Source organism: Bubalus kerabau, chromosome 1 (genome assembly GCF_029407905.1).
Source record: "Bubalus kerabau isolate K-KA32 ecotype Philippines breed swamp buffalo chromosome 1, PCC_UOA_SB_1v2, whole genome shotgun sequence".
Lineage (NCBI taxonomy): Eukaryota > Metazoa > Chordata > Mammalia > Artiodactyla > Bovidae > Bubalus > Bubalus kerabau.
Genome location: NC_073624.1, coordinates 215,227,463 through 215,253,770, shown reverse-complemented (window position 1 = coordinate 215,253,770; position 26,308 = coordinate 215,227,463). Strand labels below are relative to the sequence as shown.

Here is a 26,308-nt window from a genome sequence, read left to right as displayed (position 1 = left end):
GCTTAAAAGAAAAAAGGCACATCCAAAGATTCTCCAAATTTGTATTTTCCTTCCTTTTACATATTTCCCTTCAACTGTCACCTAATATTTATATTCAATAAAACATCACAAAGCCTAATAAACTATTTACACAGGATTTGCTCCTAATTCTTCCTTAGGAAAAGAATATTCAATCTTCTCTGGGAGCAAAAAGATAATTCCATAATTTTTCTTCCTTATAACAGAACCAAATAATCCTTCAAATATTTATTTTTAAATCTACAAATTAAAAACATCTATATCAGTACACATTCAAATTAAAGTAAAAGAATTTCTGCAAGGAAGTTAGATGAGTATGCAAGGAGAGGGAAAAAGCAAAACTTCAAAGGGGAATTCTGATTATCTGGAATATAATAAAGAAGGAATATGACTAAACAGCAGACTTGGCAAACAGTGAAAAGCATCTGTCCTTCTTTCAAAGATTTATTTTTATAGCCGTAACTACTTGTTACCAGGATGCCACTTGGAATCTAAAGGCCTTGAGCTAGCTAAATGCATAGGCTTTCTAAAACCATTCCATCAAAGAAAGTTGCTAACAGGCCAAGGCAGAATAGACACCAGCAACTAATAAGAAGTTTAGAGAACAGGACTGAGAAAATGGACAGATGAAGTAGAAATCAACTAGAGTCAATAAGAACTAGAAAATAGTAAGTACAGAAAATGAAGTATATTTAACTTATAGATAATTGTTGTCAATAAAAGAACAACTTAAAAAAAAGAAGAAGAAGAAAGAAAGAAAGAAAAAAAAAAAAACCCTGGAGATTTAAAGAAAAACTCCCAGAAAGAAAAAATTTAAATCCATAGACTAAGAATTCATCCATTTCCACACATTCTAGTAAAGTTAATGAACTATGAAGATTTAAAGAATCCTTTTGACATCTAGTCAAAAAGATCAATTCACCTATAATGATGAAAAGAATCTTACTGACTTTAAACTTCCACATATCAAATTCAACATACAAGCCAGAGGAGCAATGCCTATAACGACTCTAGGAAATCAAAGTGTGAAGAATTTTATACCCAGCTAAACCGTTGCTTGAAATTAATGCAGAGGACATATGTTTTTTAAATGCAGTAACTCAGGGAATAATTTCCATTCACCCTTCTTGAGGAAATTTTTATTAAAGGATGAAATATATGTAACTAAGTTTAATGGAGAAACTATACCAAAAGTATTAGCAATGAGTAATAAATTCACTCAGCTCTAGAAATACATTTAAAACAACTGTGGGGGTTTATACTTACAGAATAAAATATATATGTTATAAACTATTATTTTAATAGTTTTCCCTGGCGGTCCAGTGGTTAAGAATCTGCCTTGCAATGTAGGGGACACTGATTCAACCCCTGGTCTGGGAACTAAGACCCCACATGTCGTGGAGCAACTAAGTCCATATACCCCGGAGCCCATGCACCACAACAAAAGACCCCACATGCCACAACTAAGCGGAGAAGGCACTGGCACCCCACTCCAGTACTCTTGCCTGGAAAATCCCATGGACGGAGGAGCCTGGTAGGCTGCAGTCCATGGGGTCGCTAAGAGTCGGACACGACTGAGCGACTTCACTTTCACTTTTCACTTTCCTGCATTGGAGAAGGAAATGGCAACCCACTCCAGTGTTCTTGCCTGGAGAATCCCAGGGACGGGGGAGCCTGGTGAGCTGCCGTCTATGGGGTCGCACAGAGTCGGACATGACTGAAGCGACTTAGCAGCAGCAGCAGCAGCAGCAGCAGCAAAACTAAGACCCAACATAGCCAAATAAATAAATATTTTAAAGAGTTGAAAGAAATAGAAATAGGGAAGGTAAATGAAAGTTTAAAAAAATCTTTAAAAGCTGAAATATCAAATGTTAAAGATACATGTATATTTAAAGGTGTAAAACATAAGCACTAGAACTAAAAAATAATATGTACTAAAACTGTATGGTAAAGGGATGAGAATGGGGAAGTAACTACAATTACAAGAAAAATTTTAAAACATACAAAAAATGATTTTTAAACAAAGTTGATACAAATAAACTTTAAAACATAAGATAGTTCTCTGAGAGATAAAAATGATCAAAACTGACTTTAGAAGAGAAAAAAATTAATTAAATAACTGTAAAAGAGAAATGTGTCTAAGAGTAACACGCAAATGTAACCCTTCCCAATCATTTCACAGAGGAATTCTACCAAACCTATATGGAACAGTTAACTCTAATACTGATTAAACTATTCCAGAGCAAAGAAAAAGAAGGATATTTCCAAATTACTTCCCTAACCTATAATAACACTGTCTCCAAATTCTCACATAGATAGTACATAATAATGAAACTATAGATTTCATATTAATTGAAATCCTAATAAATAAAACTTTCAGTACACTGGAACAAAACACCATGAGCAAATAGGATTTTTTCCAAGAATGCAAGGATAGTTCAATATTGGGGACCTGTTAATATAATTTACCATACTAATAAATCAAAAGAGAAAAATTATATATGACTTTTATAAATTCTAAAAAGATATTTGATACATTCAATATTTTTCATGCATGAAAACTCTTAATGAAATAAAAACATATGGGCTCCTTAAATGAGAGAATACATTCTCAGTTCAAAAGGCAACATCTTTCTTAACAAGGAAACACTGGAAGAATTCCCACTGAAGTAGAAAATAAACAAGCCCCCACCCCCACAAAAGTCAATAGTCTTCTTATAAAAACAATGAATTAGAAAATTTACTGTAAGAAAAGTTCCCACCTAAAATGGCACCAAAAATTATCTAAAAGTAAAGCTTAACAAGAAATGTATAAATTCTACATGCAGAAAACTTTAAACCACTACTTAAAAAAAGATTACTACATTAAATGTTTTTCTGTATGACAATAAAAATTAACAAACAAATTAAAAGACACACAGCAAACTTTATTTGCAGTACACATTTCCTCAGCATGTAAAGAGATCTGATGAATAAGAAAAAGACCAAACATGCACTTTTTTTTAATGGGTAAGGACATAATAGCTAACAGAAAAGAAATCAAATAGTTTTTAAACATAAAAATTGCCTAATCTCATATATGGAAGTACAAATTAAAACTAAGTTATTTGTCAATTTTATCTCAAAAAGTCAGGGTGTGGGGAACTAAGTTAAATCTATTGTTTGGCAAAGATCAAAAAGTTTGATAATATTCTGCTAGTGAAGGTACAGGAGAAAACGCACTTCCATATATTTTTGGTGAAAATAAATTAATACAATAATCACTATGGAAGAGAACATGACAAGATCAAAATTAAAAATGCCTATGCCCTTAGGAAAATATGATTATGCCTTTCAGCCAAGCAATTCCACTTCTAGGAATTTTTCCTGCAGACATACCCATATATAAATTACAAGAATGGTCACTGCAACACAGTCTTTAACAGTGACAGGGTTGAAAGAGCCACATGTCCATCAATAAAGAACTGACTAAACTATATTTTATGGTATATTTATTCACTGGAATACTATGTAGCCATTAAGAAGAAGGAGAAAACTATTTATTCTCGGACTAGAAATACCTCCAAGATATATTATTAAATAAGAAAAAAATGGGTAACAATAGTCTGTAAGTTGTATAAAAAGGAAAGAAAAGAAACCACGTGAATTAACATCTCTGGAATGATATACATAAGGATCTGGTAACAGTGAGTGATGGGGGTTGGGGAGAGGGAGAACTGGATGGTTAAGAATCAGAAATAGGAAGAGGAAGAGGCTTACTATACTCTTTGGTCCCTTTTAACTTTTGAACCAATATATACATGACCTATTTTTAAAGCTGGGTAGGGAAAAAATGAGGAAACCATGCAAATGAAGGTCTCACTGTAAAGGGAACTGGGATCCTGCAATGTATGTAACCTGGTTCATATTAAAATATTTTGGCTCACATTAACTTCTTAACATATGCCTACCTGTTTAGGTGGGTTTTTAGTGCCAATTTACAGCATAGTTTGTCTATGAGCCATATTCTGTTGAGCCACGGCCATTTCAAACAAACATATGTCCAACAAATAGCATATAATGGCTGATAATGGTTTCAGTCTTTCCTCTATTGCAAATTACAAACATTTTATGAACAAGTCCATGAATGCATGATGAAGTATGACTTTTTAAGTCACTCTGCCATTTTAAGGAATGTAAGCATTACAATCACAGTAAATCGGGCCAATGGAGTTTGTCATTTGGAAATCTCCAAACCATCAGCAATTAAAAGATTTTTCCATGAACCCCCAAATCAAGTATTCTTTGGGAACCTTAATTTTTCTTAAAGTTCCTTTTGTTTCAGTTTACTCCATGAAAATATGAAAGACTATCAGATGCACAAAGCTGAAACAAAACCCTATATTGATCTGTGAAATGTTTAACAGCACCCTGAATTTAAAACACAGCTTCAGTCCAAATAACATGTATGATTTATTAAAGTTCTAAGACTTAACTTCTAGCACATATTTACAATATGAATCTGTCATTACTCAGAGCAATTCTCTTTGATATGTTCTTTAAGTCAGCTGCCTTTTATATTTTGATTATAGACTATTTTAATTACACACTAAAAAAGAACACATCTCCCGCTAAGAAAATGAGCACCAGCAACTCCAAAGTAATTTCCCCAGTACAATCTCCATTAAGCCTCTAAATACTTCCTTTACTAATTCAATGAATTAGAACGCTATTGTTTATGAATCACCTTCATGTTTGTAGGCCTATAACCCTTTTTTTTTTAATAAAATACAATTGCTATGGAAGGAAACGATATTTATGTCTGATTAGAAATGAAAACACTATTACATAAATCAGTTCGGGCATTTCTTCACGTCTTGAAACATGATCGGCAATTTAGTCTAATTGGTGATCAAGGAAACTATCTTGTGATCAATTAAAGTAATTACCAGATTCCGGCAACACAACCTACCTTAATTTTAGCTAGAGTCTGCACTTCTTCAACTTTAATTAAAAATAATGAAAATTATTAAGCAAAATGCAGAGCAAGATCATTGCCAAGCACGCACATGTCACAGGACAGGACCTTCTCTTGGTGTTGATGACTGATCAACCACATAAACATTGCTTGGTACACCAAGGAAGGCATTCTTTGCCCTAGAATATGACTTCATGTCTCACAATGACTTTCTCTGAAAAACATGGGCAACTATTCTAGTTGCTGCAAAGAGAACATCAGATCTTAATCTGCAGGCAACAGAAGAATATTCTCAATTAACAACACAAGAAATGTGCAGAGCAGATCCAACTAAGATGTATTTGATCATGTTTTTTTTCTCCAAACTGTCACTGGTATGTTGACACAGTGGTCAACTGCAGAAACTTCAGGGTCAGAGACCTAGGTTCAAGTCTAGCTCTTTTGTTCACTAGTTATTTGACCTCAGAGAAATTACTTAACATGTGAAATGAGCCTCAGTTTTCCCATATGTAAAAATGCGATAACTCATGTAGCAGACTTTACAGTATGACAGGCATTCTACTAGGTGCTCAGTTAACGCTATTATTAATTATCATCATCACCAACACTTCAACATTATAGTGCCTAGACTCTGGAAGGGAAGAATTTCTTTTCAAACTCCGTACAAGAACAATAGAAAGACCAAAGAAATTCATCTTTGCAAGGCTGAGAAAACCAGCAACATATTTAAAACTATTTCTCTATGTGGGTACCCTCAAAAGAAGATTTCCAGTGGAACTGGCAATCTGTCAGTAAGCATCTTAGCCAAGCAGGTGACTCACATCTCCCTGAGAAGCCAAACGAAAGGCCTCACCTGAGGACCATTCCCTAGGCAGTCCAGCATGTGTGTGTCTGGGGCAGACAACCCCCACCAACACGGGGCCTCTAGTCTACCTGTCTTTTACATGAGCCACTGCAGAGCCCAACATTTCCAATAACCCACCCAAGAATATCCAACTCTGAAATTAAACCAGCTTCCCCAGGCTCTTAAGACAATGTCCACAAGCTACTGAATGAGCAGACGCTCTGCTGTGCCCTAGGCTGAATTAGTGCCCTTTCAGCTGTTGGTAATAAGTACACCACCTGTGAGAGAGGATGTACTTCTAAATATTACCTTCGAAAGCTGTACTCACAGAACCATAATATTTTTAGAGCCTTAAAAATAAGTTCCTCAGTCACCTTTTTTTTGCAATAATCATAATATCTTAAACAGCCATTTGGAAAAAATAAGGCAGCTCTTTTAGCTAATTACACAGTACTACCTTCAATATATACTGTTAAATGAAAACACAAGGTACAAAACAGTTTTCTTTGCAGAATTAGGATTTATAATTACATTAGTAAACACCTCCTGAATTCCCAGGCTAGGGAGATGACTGTTTGACAGAGGTCCACTAGCATGAATCCACTCTTCTCAAGGCAGCAGAGATAAGCAACATAAACACCTGTACACACAATTTTACCTAAGAGCCCTTCATTTCTGTTCTATTTTCAGTGAACGTTCTGTAACTACAATAGTTAGACTTCACACAGCTCTCTCTGTGCCAAAAAGACATTCTGACCAAGACGATCACTCACTGAGAATACCTTTTCCCTGAAAAGACACCATTCATTTCCGAATTCCTCTGCACGTATATTTAAATCATATATCCCCATGTCATCAGTAGCTACTGCTGGGCAGATGAACAGCTCAGTCTGATTAGTTCCCTCTAGAATTTCTCACAATCCGTTAGTTTTGCCCTCCTGGAATCAGCACTTTTCACCAGTTTTCTATCCATCCTTTCCCCCTAAAGCAGACAGAAACAATGGTTTCAAAATCACTCAAAAAGTCATTTACACCAAGTTCACCAACGTCAAAATAACTTCTGATGCCTTGCTGTTCACTGCTGCTATTCATTATTGCCGATCAATTGCCTCAGAAAACTTCTTTTGGAGGTTTTCTTCCCTAATCTGCTGATAATCCGTATTTGTTAGCTTTCAGGAGTCTTACAAAGGGCGAGTATGGCAAGGACTACCAAAGTTTTTTGTTTTGTTTTAGCAACTCTTTGAGAATTACAATTTATACTCCTTTATACTGTGATCATCATAAAATTTATAAAAATTCAAACTTATATAGAAAAAATATCCCTAGGCTTCAATGTCATGCATCCAAACCATATATGGGAAGTATCTGGCCAAATACATTTTTTTTTAATGGAATAATATGCAAAATAGCAGTTTATTCCCTATCTTTTCTTCTTTATAATCAACTGTTTCCTTTTAACAGATGCAACTAGTACTTACATGATATAATTCCAGTTTATATCTGATGGGAAAATTCCTTGCCTTATTTTTTATATATATGCACTTAATTTTAAAAAGAGAAAGAGAGAAAAGGCGAAAAGGTTTCTTTCTGCCCAAACTGGATGTGTTAAATTAATCTGAAAGTCAAGATCCAGTAACAATAACCAAAAGGGTAAAGGAAGAAAATAAGGGCTCAGGGCAAAAAGAACACCCGATCCCCCACCATCTGGGGGTGGGAGCACTCAAAAAGTATTTTAAAGAAACAAAGTAGTATCTAATCTGGCTTAATGGTACAGTAAATACATTTTCTACAAGCAGTATACATTTTGTAAAACAGTCTCATTCCACTTCACATCACAAAATATCCGATGGTATAAAAAGGTCTGTACAGCATCAGTGAATTCATACTTATCCTTTCTTTCACTATTTTTAAACAGAATCAAGTCTCCTTGTAAGAGTTTTTAAGTACAGTTTTAGCAACACTTGCCAATATTTTCTGTAGGAAAAATATATCACCCAACTATTCAAGCCCCATCAGACATCCTGATCATTCCACAGAGGACATCCAGTGATAGACGGCTGCAATGAATCACCGGGAGAAAACAGTCTGCCAGACCCACATCTCAGAAAACGATGCCAATCCTGAAGAAGCCGGTGCAGATAGAGACCATCCCATAAGTTGTCTGTATTTATTTGTTTCAAAGTGCACACACAGGTTATGAACTTGGAAAGGTCCATGAACTTGTCAGTCTTCAGACACTGAGCTGAAGCAAACCACAAGTATACTCCGAGTTTATCCTCAATCTGTTATGATGAGGCTTAAGGAGAGCTCTATTCCTACCCTTATTGATGAAACTAGGGACTTTTTCGGTTTTATGTTCTAAACAGTATTACTAAAGAATTAAAAGAAAAATATCAAGGTCTGAGGCACAAAAAGTAGAAAAAACTCAGCACTTATCCTACTTATGGTATCAAAAGATCACAAGGTCTGTTGGGGAGCCGGGCGGCGAGGGGTGGGAGGGGGCCCAGGTGTCATCATATTCCAAAAAGTTCTAACCCCAGCTCTGCCTCATTCTATGGCCTCGAGCAAATCCTGAATCGGTCTCACCTCTCCCAGTCTCTGTAAACCAGAGGCTCTGCTACTTCTTAAGCTCACTCTAAGTGTAAGGAGGTCTGATAAGAACATGTAGAAAATGTGCTACTGTGGGACTCTGAAAAAGCTCCAATTTGCTTAAATCCCACACCAAGTAATGTCATGCCATTTTTTTTTTAATCTAGAAAATTTGTCCTGTGTAGCCAAATAAATTTAGATGCATCCCGAATACAAATGAAAAACCGTCTTGTTTAAAATTCACAAATAAGGCAACTAACTCAGAAAACCAGTAATGAAGAGAAGAATTATTTAAAAGAATAAATGCTTACTTAAATCAATTCTTTTTGTAATATTCTTACATAAATTACCTTAACTTTAGTTGTTGATCAAGTACAGTTTTGGGGTTTGGGTTGTTTTTTGCCCCCCCCCCTTTTTTTTTAAACTAATCCACAAAGTCCTGAAAGGAAAAAAGAAAAAAAAGGTTTGTTTTCCTGGACGTATGTAAATGGGAAAGTTTTTCTCCACCTTAGAGCAGGCTCCCATACAGTTCCACCCCAGAGCAGTTGCCTTCTCTGTGCAGGTGAAGGCTGGCAGGCAGGCAGCACACAGCAAAGCTTCATCTCTGCACCAAGACCTGTGCTCACGATCCCACTCACAATCGCATCAGAGGAAAGGACCACAAACTGGCTTTAGGACACGAGGACAAAGAAAGCACACGGATCCCGATGGAGTGAGAGCACTTGGCCATTTGATTGCAACTGCTAAAGAGAATTTCTTCCCTTTTGTTTTTAAAAGTTTATTATTTCATACCTTATGCAAATCATACTTTATATATTAGGCAATAATATTTGAGAAATACTCAAGTCAATTAAAGGCTTCAATAGCCTTGCCAAAAAGCACTGTGATTTTCCTATAAAAAAATTATTCCAATTTGTTGATCTTACATAGGATGAAACATACTGTAACAATCTTCATAATTTATGTCCTGTTGGGACACAATGATTTAAAGTAACATAATACAGAGCCGCATCATGGCTAATCTAAACCACCTGACCAGATAAACACCAGCTTCCCTTCTCTCTTCAGCAAGGGCATTTCTGTTTATTGTCATATCATTTCCTCATTCTAAGAACATGCAGAATAAATGCAGCCAACCTGCATTTCAGTGGAAGGCTGAGCTGGCCTTTCCCATGTCAGGAGGTTTGTGTGCACACAGGTACCAGTACAATGTCAAGGGCTTACAAGACACAAAACAATCCAAGAATTCCACCCTCAAAATCATTTACAGCGAAGCAAATATGGATTCATCCAGTACAATGTGGACCAGGTGTGGTGTTATAAAACCACAATCTTTGGGATTTTTTTTTTTTTTCCAATATATATAATGTCACTGAAGAGGTAATTCTTTAAAACAAATTATGTGGCTTACTATGAGCCAACATTTTATAAATGCTTCAATCGTGCCTCTTGCCATGCTCACAGGCACTCATGATCTGATTAACCAAAGTGAAATGCCCGCATTGACCAACGTCTTTCGGGGGTGAGGAATCTTGGTAGAGGAGAAAGACAAAGAGCCCTTATGGCACGAACCACAGCCATTTCTAGTACACAACTGCATAGGCAGATTTCAAATAGCAAGCTTTCTCCAGGGTCCCAATCCCTTCACCCTCCTCCCATACGCAAACCTTACTGGGCAGAGTGAGGTTTTCAGGGGGATTTCAGGGAAGGGTTTAAATTTCAGTCATGAAAGAAAAAGTGCAGGAGCACATGTGCATTCGGCAGATAACAATTCACTGAAAATATTTTAAATCAAAACAAAACGCCTGTCTGACCAAATTTTTATAAACTTGGTTAGGAAAGAGGAAAACAAACAATTGTTTAAGGGTGGTTTCAAATATTGCTTTCTGCTATTACTGAGAATTTTCAAAGCTTTCCATGCTCCATTGGAAACAGCTCTGCTTCACAAACTGTTCTGGTTGGTCCTGCCAAAGAAATGGTCTGATACACTTTATTACAAGTTGATCGATTTGCTTACCCAGGCAAATATATATAATTATCTTTGCCCATGAAGACCAGAGTAAAATAGGATTCTTCCACTGAAAGCAATGAGATTACTTAAACACAGCTGGGTAAGACAGCACTAGCAGATACTCAGCATCTGCATCCCAATCCCAGCTCCACTGAAGTCCACACTACATCCTAGTTCAAGTCCACCCGTTCCCGAATGTGCAGAAGCTAACCGACCTGACTAGCGCCATTTTTCAGTCTCACCCACACATATCTGTAGAGGAAAGGAGACAGCAAGTAGTTACATTTTTATCACAATCTGGAGCTTTTTGATTTGAGAAATTAAAGGGAATATATCTTTTTGGAATATCATTTTTCAGGCAATAGACATTTATAAAATAACGAGTTTAAACCTAACCTTTGCACATTTATAAACATGTAAGGTAGCAAGTTACAAATCTGCCGTATCATGGATGACATTCCAATTAGCGCTCTCAACAGTGCATTTCGGTTAAAAGTGGATCTTTTCCGCCCTAAAGTACTCAGTACGTGGACTGAGGCCCCACTTGTGCTCTATCTTGGCACCTTACGCACACCTTCCCCAGATTTCCAGAGCCACTTCAAAATCAGCTCCTACTGCTCTGAGGTCTTAAGGGCTTAGTTCACCACAGATTTCACTGGCTTCATGTATGGGTGGGGTTCTTTAATGACAAACAGCCTTGCCACTGGGCTTACATGTGAATGTCTCCAAGTCCTGTCCTTCACACAATCCTGAACCTTAATTTTTTATTAATCTGTATACCAGAAGGTTGTCCCAGCAATTTCATTTTTAGATCTATACCTTAAGGACACTCTCACACCTGTCCACAAGGAAATAAAAGGATGCCTGTTAACAAAACTCACTGTAGTAATGAACATCAGAAAAAACAAATGTCCATCAATAGAGAAACAGATAAAGTGTGGTTAACTTATTTACATTTTAAAATCGTTTTGCAGAGGAAATGAACATTTTAAAAACACATCTACTGTAACAGAAGCATACAATGAGATGGAAAGAATATCAATCCAAGAATTCAGAACCTGTGTTCTAGACCCAGACCTTGAGCAAGCTACACGTCCTGCCTAGGCTGAGATTCCCCCATCTGGATACAGGGAGATGATGTGTACCAATCACACAGCACAGTGCCCTCACACACAAAGTGAAGTTCAACAAAAAAGAATATTAGCTAATTACAATATCAGCAGCATGCGATGGAATACTACTCAGCCATAAAAAAGAATTAAATAATGCCATTTGCAGCAGTATGGACAGACCTAGAGATTATCATACTAAGTGAAGAAAGAGAAAAATAAATATAATATTACTTAAATGTGAAATCTAAAATATGACACAAATGCTGCCATATTTAAAATAAAGTTTTTCCATGAAAAAAATAAAATAAGAACTTATCTACAGAACAGAAAGAGTCACAGTCATAGAGAACAGACCTGTGCTTGCCAAGGAGGAAGAGGGTAGGGAGGGATGGATTGGGAGTTTGGGATTATGCAAACTATTACATGGAGAATGGATAAACAACAAGGTCTGACTGTACAGCCTAGGGAACTACATTCAATATCCTGTGACAAACTATAATGGAATATTTATGAAAAAGAAAGCATATATATGTATAACTGAGTCACTGTGCTGTACAGGAAAAATAGACACAACACTATAAACAATTATACAACCAAAAAATAAATTTTAAAATAATAATAATAGCTGCAGCACTTAATAGACACAAGGAACAGTTTATCTCTGATTACTTTCTGATTATTTCAGTATTAACCATAAATTGCTTTATCAATTACTTGAATATATCTGAATATACTCCTTTCTGATTAAGCAGCACCCTCTGAACATAATTACTTCTCACTGTCTAGGAATCCCAGTGTATCTTAGGGGCTGAGATACCACTGATTCTCACTGTTCCAATCTGGATAAAGAAGGAAAGGGAAAAACCCAAAGGGCACTTAAAAAAACCACCACTCCAGGCCAGACATTTACACAATTCCACAAACAGACTGACCCTTCCTATTTCACAGAGAAGAGAACTGAGGCCCCAAGACGAGGCAGCCACCTAACACACAGTGAGGCTGGGCCTTGAGCACTAGGGTGCCCAACTCCGAACACTCTGTGTGTGTTGAGGACCCAACTCTAGCGTCAGATTATATTCCATTTCTCGCTTTTACCTAAAAGCTAATTATAGCAAAACCAAGTTTCCTGTAATTTTTATTCTAAAAACTTAATTATTAGAGAAAAATAAAGTATTATAGAAGGTTAAGAAAAAGAAGAAATTACTATATATTTTGTTTTCATTTTTTTCCTTGTGCCCTTTTCCCCACAACCGTCATGATAGTATTCTTTTATTGTGGATCCTGAACCATCTTATAACATTCAAACATCCTACTCATTTCCCATGTGGCTCCATGGTCTTCTTATTTTTAGAAGCTGTATAGAATGGATAATTCCACACAGAATGGATAATTTTCTCTTATAAAAACTATTTCATGTAAATGGTTCAATCAAACAGAGACACGTATACAAATATATCTTTCTAACCAAAGCCTTCTGAACATATTCCGTTTTTTATTGAAGTAAATTTGTTTCAGTTGTACAGCAAAGTGATTCAGTTGTGCATATATATATGTGTGTGTGTGTCCATACATATTCTTTTCCTGATTCTTTTCCACTATAGGTTATTACAAGATATTAAAAAGATTCTTTGAATGCTTTACCAATACACATTGTGAAGTTTCAGAGGAGGCAAAATTGAGGAACTGTATAATTGGAGGTTTATGCAACAAATGAGAAGTCTTTTTTTTAAACCCCGTTTTGCCCCAAAGTCCAGTGAAAACATCAGCTTGTATAACTGATTTTTCTTTAGCTGAGTATTTGTTAAAGCTGCTGATTAGTTCAGGTATTCACCATCTGCAGTGTTAAAACCGTGACAATTGCACGTGTTAGAACTGACACTCCACCCACCGAACTGAAAACGTCAGGGGCACTGCCATCAGATCCTCCCACACGCAGGCAGTGTGCCCTGTGGAAGGATCAACCCCAGAGCAGACTTCTCTGGGACCTGAGGTCTTACCCTCAAATACTTCTCCCAGCCACGCATGTGACTGTGGGCACACCACTCAACCTTCTTTTTTTTTTTGGCCACACCGTATGACTTGTGAGATCTTAGTTTTCCAAAGCCCCTTGGCAGTGAGAGCACAAACCACTGGGCCACCAGGAAAATTCCCACTACCCAACTTTCACACAGCTCCCAATCTGCCCAGGAGAGGACTCATTGAGGGGTAGAGAGAAGGCCCAGGAGTCAGGATACAAAAGAGCTCTCTATGTTTTTGTTTTTAGTGCTCAGAAAACAGAGTACTGCTCTGAAATGATCTGCATCTTAAGTTTGCAAAATTATAATACTGGTAGAGTTTCATAATGAAGTTAAAGTCTCCATTACCCTCTTGGTTTGCCTAATCTTCTCCAGGCACCCAGTGAGAACCTGGGGCCATGCCTACCCTGGTAGTCTTACTGTCTTCTTCATGGAAATCTTGAGAATTCTGGCCAGTTGCAAATCCAGAGATACAGTAAAACAAAAAAAAAATACGCTCATCTGTAAATATGGGGGGTGGGCATGAGACCAAAAATAAACTGGGGGTGGTTCTGAGAGAAATGAGCAACGCCAACAGCCATCCTCCATGAGACTAACAGGGTCAGAGTTGCCAGAGCCTGAAACCCCAAGGCGTGGAAAAGCATGCCTTACAATTTTTAGCCTGAATTCATTTTCTTTACCAAAAAAAGGTGTGCTACTTTAACTTTAAATCTTATCTGGACTCACACAGTATGTTATAGGAAAGTGCCTGAAAAGTCCTGTGATACAGAAAGACCCAGAAAGGAAAATGTACACTCCCCCTCCCGCTCAGCCTTGGAGTCCTCTTGCAGGAGGAAAGGGTGGACCAGGGCGGCAGGGCTCCTCCCACTTTGTGACTTGACAACCAGCATAAGGAGCTAAGTGCTGTGTTCCCTCATGATTAACAAAACATAGAAAAGATTCTTCTCATTGCACAGACTGGGGTTTTCCTAGGCCAGCAACCATATTGTTTAGGAAGTGACAGTTTGTTTCTTCACGGTAGTCAGGAAAGAACCTAGAGTTCTCTGTCTGGCATAAATGACCTATTTGGGAAGGCAGAAGTGATTTTATAAGCTCCAGTAAAACTTTAAGGTAGTTAAGTGTTCAATTTATCTTTCAGTTTCATACATTGTGAGAGCAGACACCAAGTCACAAATACCTGTCTCAGCCTTTCACAGACAATTTTGAACCTTCTTGTGTGTTTGTTTTTCTTATGAGTTTCTGTTTCCTTCCTTAGATGCACTGAAAGTTTTAGGCCTAGAGGTTGTACTGACACATGGTAGATGCAGCACAGGATTTAAGTAGTCGCTGTGTTTTGGCAGACTGAGGCACTCTGCATCACTTTCTCCTGACTGCCTCAGATGTGGGTAAAACTCCTTTCAAAAATGATAAAGGTTCCTATGACCCAGAAGATGACCCTCACACATTTAGGCATTAACAGGTTATGGATATAAGGTTCTAAAAATTTCAGAATCTCCAAAAAGAAGAAAAAGAAACAAAAACCAAAACCTGAATATAAGAAAATCATCTGGCCACCTTCTTATTGTGTACCAGTTTCTAAGAAAGCAGGGCCATACTGATCAATGACAATGAAAAGACACACACATGCCTTTTTTAGAAGGTTCAAGGTTGGTGTTTTTTCTCAAAATTCAATACTATTGAGTATTTTCTTCCAATATATTTCCTTTAAGCATTAAATATGATCAGGTATATTCCAAATAAGTTTTTTAAAAGACTAAAAACATCATAATGAATTTAAGAAAAATCTGCTCACAAATCTGACAAGAGAGAAAATAAAAGTCAAATTATTGTAAGTATAGGTAGGCTCTATTTTTAAAATTTTAAAAATTAAAGCTAAATAAAGAGATTTTCTTTTTCTTTTTGTTGCAACACCTTTGTTTTGCCACTTGTAACTTTATGAGTTAGTAAGAAATGACTTTGTTTACATCAAAACAAATGGGGAATAGTTTGGGTTTTGCAATTTTTAAAAGTTGGTAATAAGTTCCTTTAAAAGCACTCTAAATATACATATGTGTGTGTGTATGTGTGTATATATATTAAAGTAATTAAAACTTCCAAACAAAATGTTTGAATTTCAGACAGCATTTAAATATCCTTGAGTTCACAGCCTCCTAACCCTATTCCTTCCCCCTTTGCCCCACAGTACTTCCACTCAGCACCACTTTTCTGCCTCTCCCCTCACACAGAAATGAGTCAAAGGTTAATTTCCAATCTAAGTCAAATTCTAATCCAATGTGCTCCCAAAGTACCCCACCCAACACACAAAACTACCATGCAAACAGTCTCCTCCAAAGTGGGAGGTTCACGAGAGGGTGACAAACACTCGAAAAAGAGTGAAAATCAGCCATAGAACTCAAAAATCCCACTGATACCCACACCCTACTATACATAAAATGGTCAGTTCAGGGAAAAACCTACTTCTGTATCTCTCTATTGCCATTTCTTAGTGAGAAAATGACTTTTGAAAGCTAGTCAAAGAACCATGAGAGGCAAGGCAGACAGCCACCTCTGATTTCACTCTGGCACCCAGCATCTACGGCAGTAGTGATGGACCTCGAAGCATTCATGGTGATCAGCACTAAAAGGCAGTGACATCATAGGCACGAGCACTCCAGGAACTGCAGACCAGAATCAAAACCTCGAACCCTACACTCACAGAGCTAAAACGTTTCCTCATGTGAGCAAGAGAACCACCACTAACAATCTTTGGAAATAATATTTGAGTCTTGGCTCAACTGGATAATTTTGTTCTGCACCAAAACCGTTCAAATTCCCAAAGTCTACGAGCACATTCATACTAATTTCAAGACACAGTTTCCTTCCAAACCCAATGAAATGAAAGGCAGAAACCAGCAAAAGGGAAAAAAAAAACATAAGATGGCTTGCCATTTTATGAAAAACAAATGAAGAATTACATTCGCATCACACTGATAAACTGAGAGGCTGCCAGTGGTTTTCAGGGCAGATGTAACATTTTAACAAATGTGATTGTTTGTGAACGAAATAATTCTGATCAAAACCTTAATTGCAGCCAAAGTGAGCCCTGCGCTGTGTCACCATAATCCACCCTGACAGGAAGCAGCGAGTGGAGATCCCTACTGTGAACGGAGCACATGTGAAAGGTCAGCTTTGGCCTGGAACTTCAAAACCGTTAACGTGTAAAACAGTGTGCATTAGAGCCCGGAACGGCTAACCACTGGATTAGCGGATGTCCGCTATGTGGGTCTGATGTGCTTTTGGCAGGTAATGGTTAATTTGTAAATAGGCAATGTATTATAACTTTCTTCTTTGCCTCTTCCCAACATTTACCAGCAGAACTCACTCTTAATTACAGACTCAGAATATTACAAAATTAGATTTATAGCATGGTCTCATTATAACAAAGTCCTTGTTTGTGAAATGAAACTTATTTTTAATAATTTAGTGAAGGAAAAGTTACATGCATTTTTTAAATGTTTGATGAATGAAAACTTTTTTCATGTAAAATGAACATATCTGTTCACCAATAGCAACTGTATTATAAAAGCCAAAATTTGCCAAATGAGGATTTCATTATAAGAAATGGATAATTACTCACATATTATAATCTGAAAAACCAATTACATGATACTATTTTGCATGGCTTAAAAAAATTCTGAATAAAAAAGCAGTTAATAACAGTTTTCATTTTCCAATGAGCTGTTACTTATGAAAGAACCAAGCTAAATATTGCCTTATAAACCAATGCATATGAAAGTACTTTATATATATTTAATGCTATAAAATTGGTTCATTTGGCTTTAAATTGGCCATTTCTCTCATATATAAACCACTTAAAGGTAATATGGCATTCATGAGTGAGAAAAGTCGACACTGTGCACTTCCTTGATTATTTTAGGATTTAATTCATTTCTGAGTTGAGGAGAAACAACACTTCTCAATGAAAACAAGTAGGTCTTCTACAATAAGTTTTATTTCTATTCTCAAAATCAGCCTTCTAAAGCTACATCTCTGGCCACTGGACAGATGCAGCTCCTGGGCCCTCTGCAGACTAAATACAGAAATCTTGAAGATGGCTACATGGCAAGGGTAGCCTCATCACCAGCAATCTCATGATTCCTATCCCCTTGAGAATGTCCACAGACACCTTTAGAAACAAAATCATACATGTGCTACTAACTGCAATGGAAGGCTGAGAACATGGTCAGCAAAACAAGTTACCAAATTATGTTTCTGCTTTCCATACTGGATCTGAAAACAAAACCTTCAACATATTTAGAAGATTCAGAATCTCCCTAATACTCTGCTTCTGAAAGTATGGACTGTGCACATTTACCAACCACCTTCCTAGACTCTAGCCCTTCAAGGACCTTACAGTGTGGTGGAAGAGGGCAGATAGTCAACCATAAAGACCTGGCAGGAAGTAAAGGAGGTAGGGAGGAAGCAATCGAGAGAGGCTGTGTGAGTGAGCGGTGCTGGACATAGTCATCTTACCCTTTTACCCCTCCTCTCCACAGACACAACAGCAATCCACATTCATAAGTAGAGCACCTAAGTCACCATAGGAGCTAAATTTATCCCAAGTACAAAACTTAAAAAAGAGATGTGTAATTCACACATAAAAAAATATTTCCGAATTGGTCATTAAGGTATTTTCTTATACTGTTATGTGATTGACTACACCTGGTAACACACTAAATATATATAATTTTATCTTCACTCCTAATCATTTTTTCCATCACCACAACCTTTCCAGCATAGTAATTCTTGGCCACTTCCTTGGTGAGGCTCAGGCTCAAAGAAGCTCATGGACTTCCCTCCAGAAAGGTTACCAACAGAGCAGAAACTGCCCCTGCACTGAGTTTCAACTTTCACATGTATACCTGTGGCAGATTCATTTTGATATTTGGCAAAACTAATACAATTATGTAAAGTTTAAAAATAAAATTAAAAATAAATAAATAAATAAAATGGACACGCCCACTCGGGGACAGGGACCCCTGTGCCCAGGTGCATTCACCGCACCTGCAATCCATGCTTAGGATTCTCTCACTCAGGAGCAAGATTAGTACTAAGGCAATTACAACTATTGATTCCGAAAGAGATGTTGCTTATTTCTTAATTGGCTTATGTTTGTTTACGTGTCTTAAAAACAAATGTTCAGAAGGCTGAACTTACACTTTAATTCACAAACACAAAGAAATATGTTATTACGGGTTTCTTTTTAAGGACCCATGTTCAAATGGGAGGACACTAAAGAAATTCATCATTCAATTCTTATTCGTAGGAGCAGATTCTCTGTAACCTGTAAATTATTTTGATTTACAGTGAATCATTATTGTATTCATAAATGCTGGAAAGTTGGTGAACAACATGATATAATGACACCCCAAAATAATTTTATAACTGCAGGTGTGCAAATCATAACATGTGGGAGATGACTCAAAGGATAATGGGGAATAAAACAGTTTAGGAAGGGTCACATAAAGAAGGGAAAGAAGCGAGGGCATGTACCGCAATTTTCCAAGATGTCTTTAAGACCAAACTACTCGTTTAGAGGCAGATGCAGTGGAGCAGAGTCTGCACGGGCAGCAGAGTCAACAGTTACATTTAAACAAGCAAAGGCAAAATACTCCATAATTTACAACAAGCCAATCACATTGCTCATTCTTTTGAGGTTAAATGCTACTGACATAAGCTACACCTGAATCCAATCAGCACAGAGACGCTGAGAAGATTCACACGAAAGGACTAAATTTGTCACAAATGGGTTGGTTTCCGATCTTAATGTAGCCAAGTTGCTTTACTCTGACCTCCATTGAACAAATCAACTTAATGGGCACTAGGAGTGCTATAAAACTTAACAATGGAGTGATTTTTAACTTTTAAAATATAGTTATGAAGCAAAATGTTGGATAGCTTCTACAATACTGGAAATCAAATTAAATCTAGATGTTTTTTAACAGTCTTGACAGATATAATCCTAGTTACCATGTAAATTTATGGTAAGCTGCTGTGATATTAGCCACAGGTGCTACTTTTAATATATGAGCCGCATCTGGCTGGGAATAGAATTTCTCAGAGGACTGAAAATGACCTCACTATCAGACAATGGAAGGGAAAAAAACAAGACCACTGTGGCATATAAAAAGCTGAAGATGTGGTCCACAACGAAATATTTCACATAAAATTCATTTTAACTCTGCAGTTGTAGGTTAAAAGATATTATGCTTTCAATATTTAAGAGGCATAGATATATTTCAACCAAATAGCCAAAAGATTAAGAATGTAAGACAGTTATGAATACCCTGGCTACGTATACAATACTAGTATTCCATCCTTTGATCAATGTTGGGAAAAATGATGCACTAAGACTTGAAAAGAAAATTCTTTCATGGTTCCCAAGCACACAACATGATTAGACACCACTAAGCATACCAAACCAAGACATAACAACTACTGATCTCTAAGCGCCTGGCCAACATCACTGGTTGGGCTTTTAAAGTTCTTTGGAGCCATTCATAACGTCCAAGAAAACATTCTCATCAGGTGAAATTTTTAAAAAATCATTACAAGTAATCACTATTTCAAGTCTGAGAACCAGCAATATCACTACAGACAAATACAAAGAGAAAACATAAGTTTCTCTTACATACTCAATTCAAAAATAAAAAGAATATGTATAAAATATACAATTGTTCCCTTTTAAGAAATCCTTTCTGAACCACTCAAAAGCCATCATTTGCCAGAGAACTGGCAAGTGTGGAAATGTGATAGAGGATTTACAAAGATTTAATTTCCTATGAAATAACTCTTCCCGAATTAAACAAGCCTTCTTTATCTGAAAAAAAAAAAAAATCTCTAAAAGAGAAATATTTCTATGAAAATATTCCCTACCCCATTGCCCTAAGCTGTGAGAATGTTAGCTACAGAGCCCTATAACAAAACATTTTCCTTCTGACCTTCTCAAGTAACTTGAAGGGCTTGATTTTTTTAGCTTCAACAGGTCAATGCAATCTAGATGATGACTTCCATTTACTTTAACAAATAAATGGATCTATGCCTGATTTCAGTGGGCATGAAGATCCTGGGTATCATCAGCAAGAAGAACCTGGTATGACACCCTGATACTCTTGTGATAAATGGACAGCATTTATTAATATATGGAGCATTTAGAAAAGGTAGGCTCACCAAGCCTCATCTGTGCTACGAGGTTAGTTATGATAGAAAGGCACTGGTTAAATTAAACAGGGCCTTCCCGTTCAATGGAATACTCTATATACCCCACCATTAAAAATCATGAAGCAAAATATTTTACTGACAGGAAAAAATGTTCACCATGTATGAAGTAGAAAAAAAGTGACTGAGAAAAGCGTCCACAATATGACTCAAAATATATATATATATAAACATATGTACATACATAGGAAATTCCCTCGTAGCTCAGTTGGTAAAGAATCTGCCTGCAATACAGGAGACCCAGGTTCAATTCCTGGGTGGGAAAGATCCCCTGAAGAAGGAAATGGCAACCCACTCCCGTATTCTTGCCTGGAGAATCCCATAGACAGAGGAGCCTCGTGGGCTACAGTCCATGTGGTCGTAAGAGTCGGCCACAACTTAATGACTAAACCACCACCATGTACATATATATATACTCACAAAATACGCGTTCACGCATATTGCTTTGTAAGTGGGCAAAAGACACATTTTTTTTCTTGGTACTTTACTATGTTTTCAAAGTTACAAAACACACTATGCAATCAGGAAAAAAAAATGTGTTTATTAATAAGCTAAACAGACCACACAAACCTAACAGGGTGCTATCATTCCCGTAAGAGAGAGTGGCCTGGTTAATCTCTGTGGGATATGAGTAATCCATAAACGTTAAACCCTTCTATTTAAAGCTTACAGTTTTAAACAAATAAGAAGATGGAAGAGACTCATTTTCAAGCTTACATAACAGAATCATAGATGAAGACATTTAGAATTACAATGGCCCTCTTCTACACATCTGTATCCACAGCTGAATGGTCAGAAAGCTGGCATCTCTCAATGCAGAAGTGTGTCTTCTCTGTGCAGAGTTCTAATTTACAAAGTTAAGTTTTTAGAGGCTCTCTGCAGACCTTCTATCTGAACGTGACTTTCTCCTCCAGGTAGAAGCTGACCCCCAATCTACCATTGACTTAGGACAAATAACTGGTCAATCAACTAATGCTTTCAGGACAGGGCATGCAGAATCATGTAGCAATTTACAGGTCAAATTCCTATCAGTAGCCACCTACCCTCTCCTTTAAAATATGCAAAGAACATATCGCCTCTTTGAAGCCCTCCAAAACAAACACCATTCCTTAAATACAACAAAGAAACAGACTCAATTCTGAACAGCCAAGTTGTTCATTCAAAGGTCTAGGATGTTCCTAAATAGAACAGCATCCATATCTTGAATTATTCCACAATCCTTCAAAACACAGACTTGGGTTAGAAAAGAGCTGTGGCCTTAGAGTAAGTAGGAAGCAGGGCCTTGGAAGGACGGCTCATTGCTGTTTCCTCTGTGAGTCTGAGCAGCTTCCTTCCTACCACTCCTAAACTTGGCTTCCTAATACCCAAACTCACAAGGCTGCTGGGAAGCTTCAATGAAACCACCTACGTTATTTCCCAGGTCACCCAACAATGAGCTACTAACGCCTAGAAAACACTCACTGGTTCGTAAAATACTTTGTGACTCTTCAAACTGTCAGAAAGAAAACTGACTTGGCTGCATTTCAGGTAAATAATGCAATATTAGAATTACCTAACAATATTAAGAATGACCTTAAAGTAACATTTTTATATCAAAAAATGTTTACATTAAAAATATATCAAATTTTTGGTGCTGGGCAGGGATTGGATGGAGGGGCGGTAATTCAGCGGTTTCAAAAATGAATAAATAAATAAAATAAAATAAAAATATATCAAATTTTTAAAACTTTTCTATCTGGAAGACCACCAAGTTACGATTTAAAAAAAAAAAAAAAGAAAAGAAAATCGGCCAAGAGGGCTGAACCAGTGGCTATAGAAAAGGAAAGGGATCTGAGATTAAAAGAACTGTCTGGAAACAGAAATGAGTGCCTAATTGATAACAGGTAAAAGGCCTGCAGCAGTGTGACATCTGTAGAGTCTTGGAAGAACCTGCCATGGTCCCTCAGGACACCAAGATTTATAAAAGTCTGGGTGTGTGTGGCTGAACTGTGGAGCCAAAATATCAAGTAAGTGCCAACCCCAGCCATTCCTCATTGGAGGTGATTTACTAGAGATGCCACAAGTGGCCTGTTTCTTTCTCGAACACTTTTAAACTGCCTGCAGAACAAAGGCACACATCAGTGCTGTTCTGCTGGGAAGGGCGCCATGGCCCTAAAGAGCATCCCATCATACACAGCAACTTAGGCGCCAATTAAGTTGGTCACCGTTCAGAAACATCTATGTCTAGGAGTAAGGAATGAGAAGTCCCTGGTGAGAGTTTTAGGTAATAACCTGTAGGAGACAAAAAGATAAAAAACATTATGTTCCCCTGAGGCTAAGGGCACTGACCAGGGTCACCTATATGAGCCCAATCAAGGGGCTTCATGGATTCAAAACACCTAGACGATACAGGGAGGGCACTGTGGGAGAAGTTCACAAGCGCACCCCAAGCCTTGGCCCTCAAGGTACTTACACGTTAGACGCACAGAGACAAAGCTAAGTCGTCGCATTCCTCTGTTACATGATCTAAGCTGCACTTACATCCTAATTCTGCCTCTGGTTCTCTGTCAGTTTCACCCCTAGGCCTCATTTGCTTCATCCCCTCCAGTGCTAATGTTCACAGGTTGAATATCAAACAAGGCTGAAAGAAAACCACAAACAAATAAGATCATGCAAGGGCTGAATTACAAACAGAAAGAACAGACAGGAGACTAACATTTGTGGCTACAAAGACATATATAAGGCACGTGGGCTTCACTTCCTCTCCAGGCTGGCCTGCACCCCCCACCCTATCTGAAACATCCTTCTGATGGCCACGGAGGACTCCAGGCTGCTTCATTTGTGATCATCTTTCAGAACTCACCTTACTTGGAGTGTTGGCAGAGCGGATTCCACTCTCCCTTTTAAAACACCGTCTTCCTTTGGATTCTGTGTACAACACTGGCCTGATTGTCTTCCTATTTCACTATAAAGTCTTTCTCAGTGATCTGCCAGCACCTCCTCTTCTATCCAACCCCTTAATGGATTGAGTTCTGAGTCCTCGCCTCTTCTCCCACTGCAGTTTCTGCCTGGGTGACCTCATCTATTATATTGGCTTGGTTCCATACACATCTATGTCTCCCCAGTTATCTACAACCCAGACATAAAGCTACCTTCTTGGAGGTGATTTAGGGATATCTCATAGCAACTTACACTTAACAATATCCAAACCAGAAACCTTGATCCCCGCACCCAAATCCTGTTCCTTTGCCACACTTACCCAACTCAGTAAAGGTCACTTCTGACCACTCACTTCCTCAGGTCCTTAACCTGAAAGTCGTTCTTAAAATCCCCTGCTCTTCTTCCTCACCACCCATCACCATTCCTCCCTACTCAGGCAAACTTGGGTTTTCTCTTGATATTTTTATGCCCTGCAAGAGTTGTGTGTGGCATCATTGGTTCCTGCTCATGTAAAGAACGGAGAGCAGCTCCAGCCTCCAGACCTTTCTGCTTCCCTCCATTACTCCCCAGTCCACCATCTCCTGCTCTGTCCACCAAGCGAAGATGTCTCACCTGGACGAATGCAACAGCCTCCTTGCTGTTCCCCTCGTGTGACTCTTGCCACATTCTGCATCCACTTCACCCTCTAGGTCCCCACAGTCTGCCCACTGTCCATTACACTGCACCCTCACCCTTCCTGTCGCCTTTCTGTGCAACCACCGTGTCCTATGTACATGAATGTCTTGGCTGACACTCTAAGAACATCGATGATGCCAAAGAGATGCAAACACCAGGTTCTTACTAGACTGTGCTCCAAAGTCATCATCCAGTTTCTAACGGTAGTAAGGAAGAATGGTTACACTGGCGAATTTGAAATCACTGATGATCACAGAGCTGGGAAAATCGTTGTTAACCCCACAGACAGGTTAAACAAGTGTAGAGTCATCAGTCCTAGATTTGACGTGAAGCTCAAAGACCTAAAAATATGGCAGACTGCCCATTTGGTTTCCTTACGCTGACAACCTCAGCTGGCATCATAAGAAGCAAAACAAAAACAAAGGAAAGAAAATTCTGATATTCTTTTCCTAGGGATGCAATACACACATGCAAATAAAATACCAAATGGACAAAGGAATAAAGAGAAAGAGAAAATGCATCAACTTATTGGTTCCTTAAAGAGGTCTTCCCTGACAGCTCTCCTCCAGCTGAATTCGGGTTTCCCATTTTTCTCTCCCACATTTTTCTCTCTCTTCTGCAGGAGAGGTGGCATCCACACTAACAAACTGATGTAGGGATTGACTAGCTCAAACCCCAACTTCACTGTGGGGCCTTGGGCAAGTTCCTTAATTTAAACTTTCATATCCTTATCTGTAAAATGAGTCAAATGTTCTCTGTGAATATAGGGATTTGTGAGGATTAAATGAGTAAATACATGTGAAGTCCTCACCACATAGGTCCTGGCCCAAAGTCTGAGTGTTCATTAAGCAGTAACTATTAGGATGTCCCTTCATGGCACTTATCACAATGGGCAATTCTTTTTTTTTTTTTTTTTTCCACAATGGGCAATTCTATATGCACTATTTTCTTTGATTATGCTCTCTCCCCCCTACTATACTGTAAGCACCACGGAAATGGGGGAAACACCTGCTCTGCTCACCAAAGCACCTCTGTGTCCAGCACAGTGCCCGGCCTACAGTAAGTGCACAGTAACTGTTTATTAGTGTTGACTGCATAAGTTTAAAAAAAAAAACCTTTCTCAAAATGTGTAGCATGTGGTCAGATGGGGACAGGATAGGCGTAGGTGAGATGCAGTGTAGGAAGGGGAAGAACAGCTTAGATCTGGAAAGAAATGAACTGAAACATTCAGGGAGGGAGCTCTAGCTCCACTATGGACACTACTGTTCCTACTCCCCCATCCCTGCTTTCCCCACTTCTTCAGTGAAGGGCATAACTAGAATGACTCAGGTACCTCACCGTTCTAACCTCTAACAGACTCAAGAGGTAAGGTTAGGGATGGCAGGCGGCTTTGAAATCCTCTGAGATGATGTCCTACAAAACCTAACAGGAAGGAACTGGGATTTTCTGAGCAGAGACCAACTTGGTTACAGTGAAGCAGCACGAAAGCCAATGAAGGCAGAGGGCCTAGAGACAAAAGCCGTCAGGAAAAAGCCATGGCCTCCAGGAGAGGAAGGCGCAGGGGAGGTGCACCAAGACGGGAAGCACAGTCAGGCCGGTCCCTGGTGACTGATCGCCAAGGCAACTCTTCAGTTTCAGGCCTGGGGGCTTGAGAGAATGGTGGTCCAGCTGAGACAAACAAACAGGTCTCTTCGAGGAAATTTCCTTGTAGGAAAGACAGAAAGCTAAGAGTTTGCTTACAGAGACGTTAAACCCGAGGCAATGCTCAAAGAGGGAGAGAGTGCCACAAGGACCCTCCTTGCCAGCCTTCAGCCCAGCTCACCGCCCCCACATGTCACAGTAAGATGTGTCCTCTTGCTCCTTGTCCCTGACCTATGCCACCTGCCGACCCCTCCCCCATAACTCCTGCCC

At 38.3% G+C, this 26,308-nt stretch overlaps 2 protein-coding genes across 10 annotated transcripts in view; both read right to left on the bottom strand.

The window, feature by feature from the left end:
• CATSPER3 (cation channel sperm associated 3) overlaps positions 1–6,219 on the bottom strand; it is a 46,845-nt gene extending 40,626 nt beyond the window's left edge. Inside the window, exon 1 of the mRNA XM_055554099.1 lies at positions 5,829–6,219. The gene's annotated coding sequence lies outside the window, so the exon portion shown is untranslated. The remainder of the gene's footprint in view (positions 1–5,828) is intronic.
• The window catches only part of PCBD2 (pterin-4 alpha-carbinolamine dehydratase 2), a 43,308-nt gene that overhangs the window by 3,688 nt on the left and 13,312 nt on the right, over positions 1–26,308 (bottom strand). Inside the window, exon 2 of one of the 9 annotated variants that reach the window (XM_055554167.1) lies at positions 23,256–23,423. The exons of 7 other annotated variants lie outside the window; for them this stretch is intronic. The gene's annotated coding sequence lies outside the window, so the exon portion shown is untranslated. Of the gene's footprint in view, positions 1–19,078; positions 19,213–23,255; positions 23,424–26,308 lie in introns of those variants that run through there. One more of the 9 variants, XM_055554173.1, reaches the window with a different exon arrangement.